This window comes from Meleagris gallopavo, chromosome 4 (assembly GCF_000146605.3).
Source record: "Meleagris gallopavo isolate NT-WF06-2002-E0010 breed Aviagen turkey brand Nicholas breeding stock chromosome 4, Turkey_5.1, whole genome shotgun sequence".
Taxonomy (NCBI): Eukaryota; Metazoa; Chordata; class Aves; order Galliformes; family Phasianidae; genus Meleagris; species Meleagris gallopavo.
The window spans coordinates 34,886,857-34,899,797 of NC_015014.2; positions in this window are offsets into that span (position 1 = coordinate 34,886,857).

Genomic DNA, 12,941 nt, shown 5'->3' on the forward strand with positions numbered 1-12,941 from the left:
AAACACTAAGTAGGGTAGATTATTTTAACTTCTCATTGTGTAAATGAGAAGTTTCAGCTGAATTGTTTTCACCAGTTAAATATTGTTTAATTAAAGCAATGTGTTTCATGACCTGATTTCAGCTGAAACAGTTTTAAGAGCATACTGATGTTTTGGGTTCTGCTGAATGATGCCTGGACAGGTTGCTCAGCAGGAAAGAGCTGCTGTCCTTGTGGTGTGGCAGCAGGGAGCACAGCGGAGTCAGGTGGGCTGAACTAGGCAATGCTGCGACATCATGTGGAAGGCTACAAAGCTGTGGGGACATGGCTGAGGAGCGGCTGTCAGTTTACAGTGGTACCTTGCATTGGTGGGGGGCAGTTGTATTGTTAGCTGGGCGTTGGCCAGCCCACGGTGGCTAATTGCGTTGTATATGTTATTGTGCATCTCTTTTGACTTTCCTCTTTTGTCTTAGTAAATAGTTTTTATCTCAACATACTTACGGCAAAGTACTTTGACATTATAGGTATTTTTTCTGTTGAATGTTAGTGTAGCAGCCCACACAATATGTCATACAGCATGAAAACTTACAAAAACTTACGTAGAAAGTGCATTAAAACAGATCCTTAAGAATGCAATAAAGGTAGTTACAGCAAATGTCTGTAATAGTGATTGTAAAAAGCAATCAAGTCTGGATGTGAAGAGTGTACTGTGATTTGTGTGATCGTGTAAGAAATGCATACATGGGTGACCATCAGAATTGTAATAAAAATGGACTGCAAAAGCAGGCAATAGTAAAGTAAATAGAAGTTCAAGTAAACTGTAAAATTAAAAAGTAATCTATGCCTTGAGTTATAAACAGATTAAATTAAATGACACTCCAGCATTGTGAACTACTGGAGATTAGACTGGGAGCAGTAATTTTGGATATTCAGCAATGCATGCTAATTGCAATTGAAGTTAGAATGATAAGGGAGAGAAATGAACAGGAGTGATCAGTCTCAGTTGATTTAAGATTATAGCAGATATTAAAGCCACAGGGCTAAAAAGACTAATTCAGAAATACAGTGTTCCATAAAAGCATGAATAGCATGCAATGCAATTGAAATTGCATTTCAACTCAGAAATTCTTGGGAGGTCCAGGATTAGAATTCTTTTAAGAAAGAGTTCAAATGCAAGGATTATAGATCTTACCAACTCATTTGTAGAAAGTCTTAAAGAGTGGTGATCTGATGAGACAGATACATTGTAACTTCCATTACAGCAACCGTAAACTTCTGCCTTTGCACAAAGAGAGGTGAAAATGTTCAAGTCTTTTAATGGCAGAACATACAAATTGATTTGGGGGAGAGGTTCCAGTCCACACATCTGGAGTGGATGAAGGTGAAATTGTAAAGGATTTTAACATTTTGAGGTATCAGATGTTAGGCTGATGGGAGGTGATTATATGCAGCAATAAACAGCTCCTTACTCAGTGATGTAATTTGTCCTATTCTGACATGGTGAATTTCTAGTTTCCCTTTAAACAGGGCAGACAGATTTTATTTCAAGAATATGACCTCCTCAGGAGCCAAAAGATGAAGTTTTACACCTAAGTTTTTTCTGTGTACCTAGCTTAACGGCTTAGCTGGTGATTTCTGTTTTTAATGATTTTGCTGATTCATACTAAATGAACAGTTCCAACCTTTTGCTGAAGTTGATATGAGGTTCAAGTTTGATGAACTTGGAGTAGCTCCATTCTAGATTTCGGTATGCCTCGTTTCAATTGTTGTATAAATGAATGTGTGTATTTACACGTACTTCAGAATTCAGTATGAGAAATAAAGAGCTCATTGTGGCAGATGCAACTGTACCTTGAAATCTTAAGTTGCTTTTCAGTGCAAAATACACAATTTTTCCAAATACTTCGTGTTTCTTTCCTTCTTTAAAAAAAAGAAAAAAAAAAAGACCTTCTCCAATAATTGTTTGGTAAACATGGGATAGTCCAGAAAAGATACATTGGACCCTTTTGCTTTAAAGGTTGCAGAGCTGCAGCTTGAGATAAAGGATTTAGTTTTAGTTTTAAGAAGAATGAGGACTTTTCCTTCTGCATCTGGGAATAAAATTTTAGCTGTATTTTGCTTCATACTATAATTTTTGAGTTAAAACCTCCTAGGCATAAATATTTAAGTGGAAATATACATGCAGTATGGATACCAAGCAAACAAACAAAAAAGAATAACGTCCTCTTCTTTATGAACTAATGCTTGTAGCTCTGAAAGCTTTTCAGAATCCCTACTTTGGGAAGAAATTAGAATAAAGCTTCTATTATCTCTCTCTGCAAGTTTTTAAGAAGTCTGGAACAAGAATAAAGAGGAAGAGAGTATCATGACAGAACATGCCTTGACCTCCCTATCCCATCATTATATTTCCTCTGGTGGTAATCTGCATTTTATGGTTGTATGAGAAAAGGAGATGTTTATGTAATTGTGTCACAGTTCAGCCTAGTTCCATGACAAAAAGGGTGAAGACCCATCCCCGAGAAAAGGAGGAGTGGAAGGGAAAATGTAGGGAGATGGGTCTAGATGTGGAAAACAGCATCAATGAGCAAAGTAAGAAAACTTTTTTTACTAAATATAATAGCAGAATATGAGATAATACAACATAATACAACATGGTTGGAATTGAAGCTAATAAACAAAATGAGAGAGAGGGAGTTTCTGAAACCAAAGTCCTTACTCTAATTCTGTGGGCGATGTGTTGAGGGAGCAAAGAGCAGTCTTGTGACTCCCAATCAGTTTTATCTTTCCCTCTGAACAGAAAATGGAAATGAAACAATGAAGTCTTCTGGGAGTTGTAGTTCATCCTTCTCTTCTGAGACCGAGAGACCAGAAATATTGACAATCCTTGGAACTACATTGTTAACTTTCTAACTCCCAGTATACTGCATGATATTATGATATGGAATACCAATCAAAAATCATAAAACCACAACAAATTGCTGCTTAGTTTCCTGTGTGGAAGATACCGGATCAGTAAGTGATAAGTCTTGGACTCTTCTGCTGAATCTGCTGGCCGATGTAGCCAAGCTAGGATAGCCAGGACACAACACATTTGAGATAGTATCTGTAAGATACACTTACAAGCTTAAGGATTTGTTTCTGTGCAATACATGACCAACTGGATTGTGTGGTTACATAAATAAACTGGTGATGTTGATAGTCTTCCTAGACAGAATAAGCTCTGTTTTGTATCCTGAAGGTTTAGTGCTAACGTTAACCCTGGAAGTGTGGAGAGTGGGTAGTTCACTGTTGAGTCACTTTTGTCCTCACCCTATGCTGTGTTCCCTGGGTAGATAAGTCCCTAGCACCAGAACTCTGTTCAAGCAGTTTATGCATTTCTTCGGACTTTCTGCGGCCTTAAGAATATAGCAGTGTATTTCTGTTGCTCCTTAATGTGTGTACAAACAGTGTATTACTGTTTCTTCCGGAGTGATGCGAGTGAATTAAAATTTTTAAGATGTTCTGAGCCTTCTGTAAAAATAAGTCATTGCAGAGTCAGTTTTGAGAGGTTCTTTTTGAAAATATGCATACTTGTAGCTAACAAATCACTTTCTTCATCGTCTATTACATGTCTCAGATCAGATGCATGAGCTTGCAGTTTCTGTTGATATTGGGCTTCTGTAGAAAGAATCCAACTTGTTTAAAATGCTGCAGAGTTATGGTGATCTTGTGTGCCTTAATATTGGCAGTGGTAATTGTGAGATATTTCTTGATATTGAAAAACACTGAAACTAGCTTTAATGTTCCTTGAATGTGGCCTATGCAAGAATATTTTAAAAGTAAAAATTCTTCTTCGATTTTACACAAAAATTATAAGGCATGTCTAGATTTATTATTATTTTTTCCCCCCAAGGAATTGGTGTTATTTATCAGTTTTCAGCCAAGACTGAAGAATGTGAGACAACATAATGAAATCTTGCCAGGGCTCCATTGGATTTTACAAGAAAATATAGTTAAAAATATAGAGTCTGTAGCAAAAGTAAAAGTAGCTTGTCCTGCAGCAATCTCAACTACAATTAGTTGTCATTAATAATGCAAAACTGAAAAAGTTTGCTAAAGAAATCCAGAGCATTAATATTTTATGGTTTCTAATATGCTTTGATTTCAGTTAACTTTTCCTACTTGAGCCAGGAAGAAGTGATTTTGAGTAGTGTTTTTCCATATGAGTTGAGAAATATTAAGCATTTTGTCAGGAAACCCCATGGGAAGTTGCGTCTTAGAAGACTTATTTTCAGACTGCTTTCTCATTCAAGTTGTTGTGATTAACATTACATGAGTCTTTCGCTTTTAAGTCCAAGTGAGAAATCTTGGTCTATCAAAGCCTGAGGCAAAAGTTGCCTGGTTATATTTGGAATGAAATCCTGACCCTATAAATAACCAAAGCTTGACAAATGCCAAAGATTTGAATGAGCTCAGATACATACAAAACTCCTTTCACGTAACTAACAGTTAAGAATTGAAACTTTTTTTTCCCCCCACAGTCCTGAGGCCAAACAGCTTCAAGTCAAGTCTGCTAATCTGTTTTTATCTTTATCAAAACTAGTTTCATAATCTTGGATGGTAACTCACAGTGGTAGGTAAATGTACTGTGGTAAAAGAAATTGCAGTCTGTTGAATCAAAATGAAAGGGAAAGGAGTTTTATTTTATCTATATTTCAGAGGGGAGGTAATGTGAAAATACATAACTGCATACTCTGCTCATGGCAGCAGGTCTATATGGAGAGTACCACCAGAAACCCAAATCTTTCTGAAACTGCAGAGGTAGCTACAGACAGAATGCTAAGAATCTTCATTAAAAACTTACTGTAAATCTCTCTGAAATCCATGAATTACTGGCAAAAATAGTCTAAGACTGGTGTTTTTGATGTTAGGGTTAGTCATTCCAGATATTTAAAAAGTTGCTTTTCTTGCTGTGAGTTTTTCATTGGGTTAGAGCTAATTCTATTTCAAAGTCACGTATGATTACCTATTCTGATTACTAATAAAGGAATTGGTCCTCTCTTATCATAAAGCAGTATCATAAAGTGGTGGTTTTGCTGTTGTTTCACTAGAAAGAAAGTACTAAGACACTGTTCATAGAATTTTGCTCTACCCTTAAAAGGACAGTCTATCTCTGAAAGATGGAAATTTCTCTGAACAGCTACTGAAATTAGATGTAGTGATAACTACAGCATACAGTAATCATTACATTTACGTCAACATGCCCCTTTTCAGTACTTCACATGAAGGTAACATTTTGGGACATGCTTTTATTAGAATTTGAAAAAAAAACAACACACAAGCTTATTTATTTCCTTTTTTATTTATTATGAAGACTTTTCTCAGTTTACTGTTGTCTGACATTTCTTCATCTACCTGCTCCAGAGAGTACTTTGCCTGAAGTGTGATATTGTATTTGGCAAATATTACTGGAATTTTTTATGCATGAATATACAAAAATTGGCCTTATTATAACTCTTTGTAAAACAATTATGTTTGTATTTTATTAAGTCACAAAAAATCTTCCATTTACCTCCTCCTCCCCTCCAGTTGTTTATTTTTTTTAAGCTGTCATTTTGTAGGAAAAAAATAACATCCAGTTGGTGATTATTTTGGCACTTTGTAGAGATGTAAGAGCTATTAGATTTAGCTTACTTATTAATTCCTGCCAGTATTTTTCCAAAAAAAGCATAACGTACCTGGTATTTTAGTAATTTTTAAGGATGTTTCTTTGAATCAAGGAAAACTCATTCTATTTTTACTCTACAAAAAAAAAAAGCATTATCAGTAAAATATGCTATCTTCATTGTCTTAAAATGACATTATAGAGGATAATTACTTTAAAGATTTATTTACTCAGAAACGTTCTAGATTACCTCATTCATTAATTCCCAGCTTATTAATGGCCTTGTCAGCATTTAAGACCAGCATGACTAATCAGATGTCAACAAAATGCAATTACTACAAACTGAAATATAATTTTCCTCCTTATACTTACACTTCTAATGAGCCCAATAGAAAGCAAATTCTCCTTTAATCACAGTGTTTCTCAACTACTCAGCATAGTTACAGCTTGTGCTTCCTATTACTGTAAACTATTTCTGAAATGATTTTTTTTTTTGTAGCTTTATAGTTAGGCTGATTAGTCCCTTAAAACCTTAAAATACATTTTTTGTTTTTATTGATTATTGCTGATTAGTTTTCCAAAATACATAAGAGGTATTCCTTCCAAGATAAATTTATTTAGGAATTCAAAAGAGAGTTTTAGCATCTTTTTGAGCTCATAATGGAAAGTAAAATCTATGTGAAGTTAACTTCAGTTTCTTTTGTAATTCTGGGGATTGGAAAAATTAGTCAAACCTTAATCTGAATGGCACATAGGCAGATTTACAAAGTTTTTATACAATGAAGTCATGATTATGAGAACCCTCGTCCATTAGGGAAATGAAAGTGGGAGAGCCGCCATTCCATCAGGCTTCCCTAAACTGTGGTCTAAGTCCTCTTCTTGGTATGGCTGGGCATTATCTTCTCTAGCATCCTGGTTACTTGCAGTAATTACATCAGTCCTGTGCTATTTTTATTCTCTACTCTGATCACTACTTCTGTGATTTCTAATATTTCCTCAACTCCCATTAAACATCACCTTAATCTCCTCCCAAGTAAGACTTCTGCCAGAAGACTTGCCTTTTCCTTCTGACTCTTCATTTGTCTATCTCTTTCTCATCTCTTCGATTACACAAAAACATGAAGAATCCCACTGATTTACTTTTGCCTCCCTGGGGAATACTTAGAAAAATATTTGATGATATGACTTCTTGAGATGAAATATTTATAATTATAAACATATTTTGGTATTAATATCTCTTTTACTTTTGTTTTTTTTTTCCCTTCTTCCCCAAACTGTTTTATTGTTTTTTTCTGTGTTGCTAACAATTGTATTTCATCAACTTCTTTTAGGTTAGGGTGGATGCCATAAGTCATCCATTGTATGGAACAGAGGCTAGGTTTTGATATTTGCATTTCCTGTATGCTTTACTTTTGTATGCACTCTGAAGAACAGTTTCCACTCCTATGGTACATTCCAGCATTAGAACAAACACAGAATGTTCCTTAAATTGTTAGCAGTGAAAATTTTGATTTGACATGTGGCTTTTTGCACTAGCTGTTTTTCTTATATAATCCGCAATTCTATTTTTTCAGTTTGTTGGAAAAGAGGTGGAAACACATGTTTAGTTTTTTTGGGGGGATGGTTCTAAAGTAGCTCACTTCTGCTTAACTTTTTTACATCTAAGTTCTCTGTGTTACTCGTAGCACCAATCAGAATATCTCACAAGAGACATATCAGAGCATGTCCAAAAGGTAGCAGTAGTTAACTTATTGTTACCTACTGTATGGGGCTGCTGAATCATGGCCTGAACCTCTGATTGATCACCTGAGGCGAGCAATGAGTCAGCCATGGGAGCACAGGTGAAGGCAAATCACCTGTGCTGCAGGAAGGCGTGGAGCCTGGCTCCACCTCTCCTAGACCCATTTAAGAGCTGACTGCCAGTGGGGAAGGATCTCTCTGGAGATCTGCTCCATTGGAATTCATCTTGCGAGCCCAGGACAGGGTGAGTGACTTTCTCTCATTACTCCAATATAAATTATATTAGCCAAATTCCTGGACAGACAGACAGACATACCATCTGTATATCCATTGACTATATACCATCTGTATATTCATTGATTATACACCTACTAAACCTTCTAGAACTGTTGACCTTTGACCAGAATTAAAATTCATTTTTTTGAAAATTTTTTGATACCTGGAAATTATTACTTTTTTTTTCTTTAGAATATGGTAAGCATGGTTAATTCCAAGAAGAATGTTTGCTATCTCCATGATTTATTTAAACCATTATAGGAACATAAGAGAAATGTTAATTAATTTATGTACTATATATTAAATACATTTCTGATTAGATCTTCCTGACTATGTTCTAACCTAAGTCCTATGATATGACTCTGTAATGGAAATCTATCATGAATTTGTCAGAAATTGTTTTTAACTTCTTAAAAACTATATGAGGTAAGAAATAAAATTCTTCATACAGATTCCATGTTTTGTCATTACTAAAAAAAAAAAACTAAATCAAAAGTGAGTATTTTTGGAGAAGGTTTTCTTGAAAAGACATTCACATAGGTAGAAGCTTAGAAAACTTTTCTTTCACAATAGCAAAGAAAAATTGGGTATGATTTTGCTCTTAACAGGTGATTCTGTTCTTAAGAGACTTTTCCTCTGGAAGATATGGTTTCTGAGGTTAAGTAAACTGTCTACTACTGTCAACAGAAACTGAGACTGAAAGTCTGAGACTTTCTAGTTTGTGCAATGGAGTATGGTAAAATTCAGTACAAAAGTAGTTGACAGCAATCAAAAGAAAGGCTAGAAAGGCTAGACATTCTTATTGAATAATTAAGAATAAAATAGAATGGATTCCATGAATAAGTGTACTGATTTATAATGCAAGCTGACCTGATTGCCTTTTGCAGCTAAAAGTGTTATCTTGGATTTCCAAAAGATCTTAATCAGCTTTGGAAGAAAGTTGCTCTGAAATGTTTGTAGAGGAAATAAAGTTAGTTGGGAAATGAGATCAGACTTCAGTTAGCTAAAACGAGAAGAACCTAATCTGGTATTCTGCTGCCTGGGTAATCTAATTATTTACACTTAGTAAACTTTAAAGATTTTCCATAGTATTTCTTTTTGTTGTTGTTTTTTTCCTGTGGTACCACACAAACCATGCCATTAGTTAATTTTATTTATTTATTTTAGGTGTTGGAAATGTACCCTGTCTCAAAAGATATTTATTCCTCTTCCAGGTAAGGTGCATTAAAATTTGGCTTGTCTTGGACATCAAAATTTAAAATCGGGACCCAACAATTCTGCGTGGCATTGTATTTTTGTAGTGTGTTCATAGACTCTTATAGTAGCTTACTGCATGTCTTCTATAGCCCTGGAGCTACAGATAACCTCCTTTTTGGTATAAAGTCCTGCTCATGCTCTGAGGAGGGGAGTTCTAGAGAAGAATGTCCATGCAGACCTGATCTATCCCCAGTTCTGCCCAACCTAAGATCATCCCTAGAGTGAGATGAGAGGCCTAGTAGCAGCACATGCATGCAGGTGACTATCTGGAAAGAATTACTGCAAGCATCATCATATTATTTTGGTCAAATGTAATTAGCTAAGTTGCGTAAGTTTCATCCCAAGGCAATTAAATGAAACACAGTGCTTCCACAAATGTGAGTTACCTAGTGAGCTTCTCAATGACACCTAGAAAATTCTGAAGATTTTTTCTGTTAATCTGTAAACAAAATCATTTAGTATTGTTAATCTGTACTTATCAAAAAAGGGAGGAAAAAAACCCCAGGAAAAATAGCTCACATATATTGCTCTACTTATGCAAATGGTACATCTGGTGCTTTTTGAGGTCGTGCCAGTGGTTATTTCACAGCAGGCTTAGACGCCTGCATTCAACTGATGGCAAGATCAATCAAGACCACATTCTGCCATGCTTCAGTTTTTATGGCATTTTAGGGGAAAGTAAGCATACACCCCACCTATATAAAAGTATAAAAATGTTATCTGAAGAAATATAATTAAATACAGTTTATGACTTATAACATGATCAAAGTTGCTCTTGTGGAACATTCAGATCAACTTAATTTTTTGTGTTCAAAATTTTCCCTTGTCAATCTCCAAGTCTTAACCAAAACAAGAAGGAAAATATTGTGGCCTGTACTAACAACTTGATGAGTACAGTACAGGAAAATTAGGGGAACTACATAGATAAGTAGATAATAAGTAGATAATAGATAAAGTGTCTGTGACTTAAAAAAAAAAAAAATGGGCAAAAGAGGAAATACCAACCATGTTCCTACTCTCTCACCCATCCCTGAAATGAAAAGAAACGGGGAAAAAACAAACAAACAAAAAAAAACAAAACAAGAAACCCACAAGCCTTGTAGCAATGTGTCCATTGATCTGTTTTCTTCATTTTTTTTTTTTTCTTCATGAACTCATTGGGAAAGAGGGATTTCACAGGGCCCCAGCTCTTGGTGATGCATGATAAGGCAGATTTGTTTGATTGTTTAGTGTTCATTTCTTGTCTTTCTTGTTAACACCTGCTGCTTTTGGTATTTGGATGTATAATCTTGAGTACCTTATTATATGAAGCCCAAGGATTGCTGGCTCTTCAAGCAAAAATAGCAAGATATTTTTTCCTTATTATGAATGTAATTCTCCCAAGTATATACTGCTGAATCTATTTTAGTCAGGAAAATGAACACAATATTTACAGATTGGGGTATTTATTAGTGTGAGTGCTATGTTTGTACCAGTGCAATTGTGAATTTGGGCAATGTTATTATTTTAATCCTGTCCTGTCTGTATTTGCTGCAGCAGAAGTGATGCTGAGTTCTGATATAGTTGTATCATTGAAATCGCTTGTTTTACTTTGTTGTTTGGTTGAGCTGAAGGCATTTATTCAGATTTTTCAAGCTAAACTGAGTTACCACAACTCAAGTATGTTTGTCCTCACCTGCAGCCTCAGTACCAGATATAATTAAATTAAGAGATACTGTATTTTCAGAGTTTTATATTGCCAAATGAGGCTTCTGGTAACCAACTCTGACAGCTTTTATCTGTCTGGATGTTGTTCTGACAAATTAAACTTTGTCTTTTGCTGCTTGCACAAAAAAATTGTTTACTGATTTCTAAAATACTTTTTGAGGAGATTAACAGATATTACAAGAAAATGACTGCTTTTGATAAGCTACATGACATATCATTTATTTTTCCAACCAAATTTACAGTGCGTGTATTCAATTCCCAAAGCCGTGTACTTTGCAAAACTATCACCTCCCAGTACCCTAGTACCCTCAGTCAAGTAGCTGTAATACGGTCAGTAAAACAAAATCAAGATAACAGTTTGGACTTTGAAACTAGCCTGGCATCTTCTCATCATTGTGGCATAAAGTATAGCTGAGGCAAGAAAACATGATCCTAAGTCTGTGAAAGTATTTATTTTGTTTTTAATTGTTTTCTACAATTTGATTAGGAGAAGTTCAAATGTCAGAAATTCACAATACGTCTTGAATTAGTTTGTAGACTAAGTCAATTTTGAGTCTAGCTGTAGAAGCTGACCAGATCTTTGCCCCTCTTGGGAGATGTTATTTGTTGACACATCTCCTGACTAGTGGGGTACAAAACTATTGCTATTGTGGGTTGCTTAAATTGAATTGATACAGATTGTTGAAAAGATGGTTAAAGAATTGATATAATTTTTCAAGCAAGAAACCAGTGTCTATTAAAAAAAAAAAAATGTTATTTGTCCATATCACAGAGAGCTTTAATGTAGCATAGACCTAACTTTCCATTTAGGATCTCAATCTAAAGGGATAATGATAAACTTCTCATTCTTCTGAAAATGGTTTAGATAATGAAAACAGACTGTTAGATTCAGGATGTTGTGCTGAGCTACTCAAATAAACCTTGTAAGTTTTATTCTTTTATACACACACACACACACACACACACACACACACACACACACACAAAATTGTAAGTTGTTGTCAAGACATGATTCAAAAAAATGTGTCACATGCTCTGACAGATCTAGAAGAATTTACATAAGCTGAAAATCTGCCTCTGAATTTTTTTGTCAAGAATTAACTCTGCACTGAGTGATCAAATAAGCAATCATTGATCAAAACTGTTCTATTTAATTATCCTTCAGTACATGCGTTTTCTACATGTTATTTTCTTCTGATTTAAAATTACCACTGATTTTATTAGGTAATCTGAAAAGCTTTTATGATAGCTCTTGTTTGCCTACTTCTTCTGAAGTTCTTCCTGTTTGGTTTTAAGCTGTTAACAAGTAATACTCATTCCTTAATGTCTTGGTTGGCTCATAGCAGCCTATGGAGAGGCATAATATTTTTCAAAGCCAGATGGTAGTATATTTTGCATCTGTAGTAGAAACAAAATTAGTACCTTGTGGAAATACCTTCTGCAGTTTATTTTGATTAATTTACTATGTCACTAGTCTTAATAATATTGTGTGTTTGCTGAGGGAGAAGAAAGGGATAGTTAGCATTTTCCATCAATATATATGCATTTTTTGAAGTTGGTTTCCTTCAGAAATTCAGCTTGTGAGATCCCACCATTTTGACCTGTTAGTTTATTCAGTTAATTGATTTGAGACTACTGGATAATTTCAACAAAATGGGTGCTGCTAGTTGTATGGGGCTGCTGAATCGTGGCTTGAACCTCTGATTGATCACCTGAGGCGAGCAATGAGTCAGCCATGGGAGCACAGGTGAAGGCAAATCACCTGTGCTGCAGGAAGGCGTGGAGCCTGGCTCCACCTCTCCTAGACCCATTTAAGAGCTGACTGCCAGTGGGGAAGGATCTCTCTGGAGATCTGCTCCATTGGAGTCCATCTTGCGAGCCCAGGACAGGGTGAGTGACTTTCTCTCATTGCTCCAATATAAATTACATTAGCCAAGCTCCTGGATAGATATACAGATGGTATATGTATATTGACTATACACCATCTGTATATCCATTGATTATACACTAGTTGTATCTGAAAGTTTGATGAACAGCTAGAAAATGCCTAATTAACAAGGACAGAGTTCAGACTTGGGTCATATGGTGCGTTTTCATTTCTTAAACATCCTTTTTTCTCTGTATGTATTTATTTAAAATGCATGTCCATGTAATAGTAAATCATAGATCTTCTTATTGATTTATAGAATTATGAATGGGGTATTATTTGAAGCTTTGGTGATATAATTAATTCTTCAGGATTCTGCTTCTCTTATGGAGATTCTAATCCAAACAAGAAAACATGGCTAATTTATCCATCTCTATAGAATTTCATGATTGTTGATTTTTTTTTTTTTTTT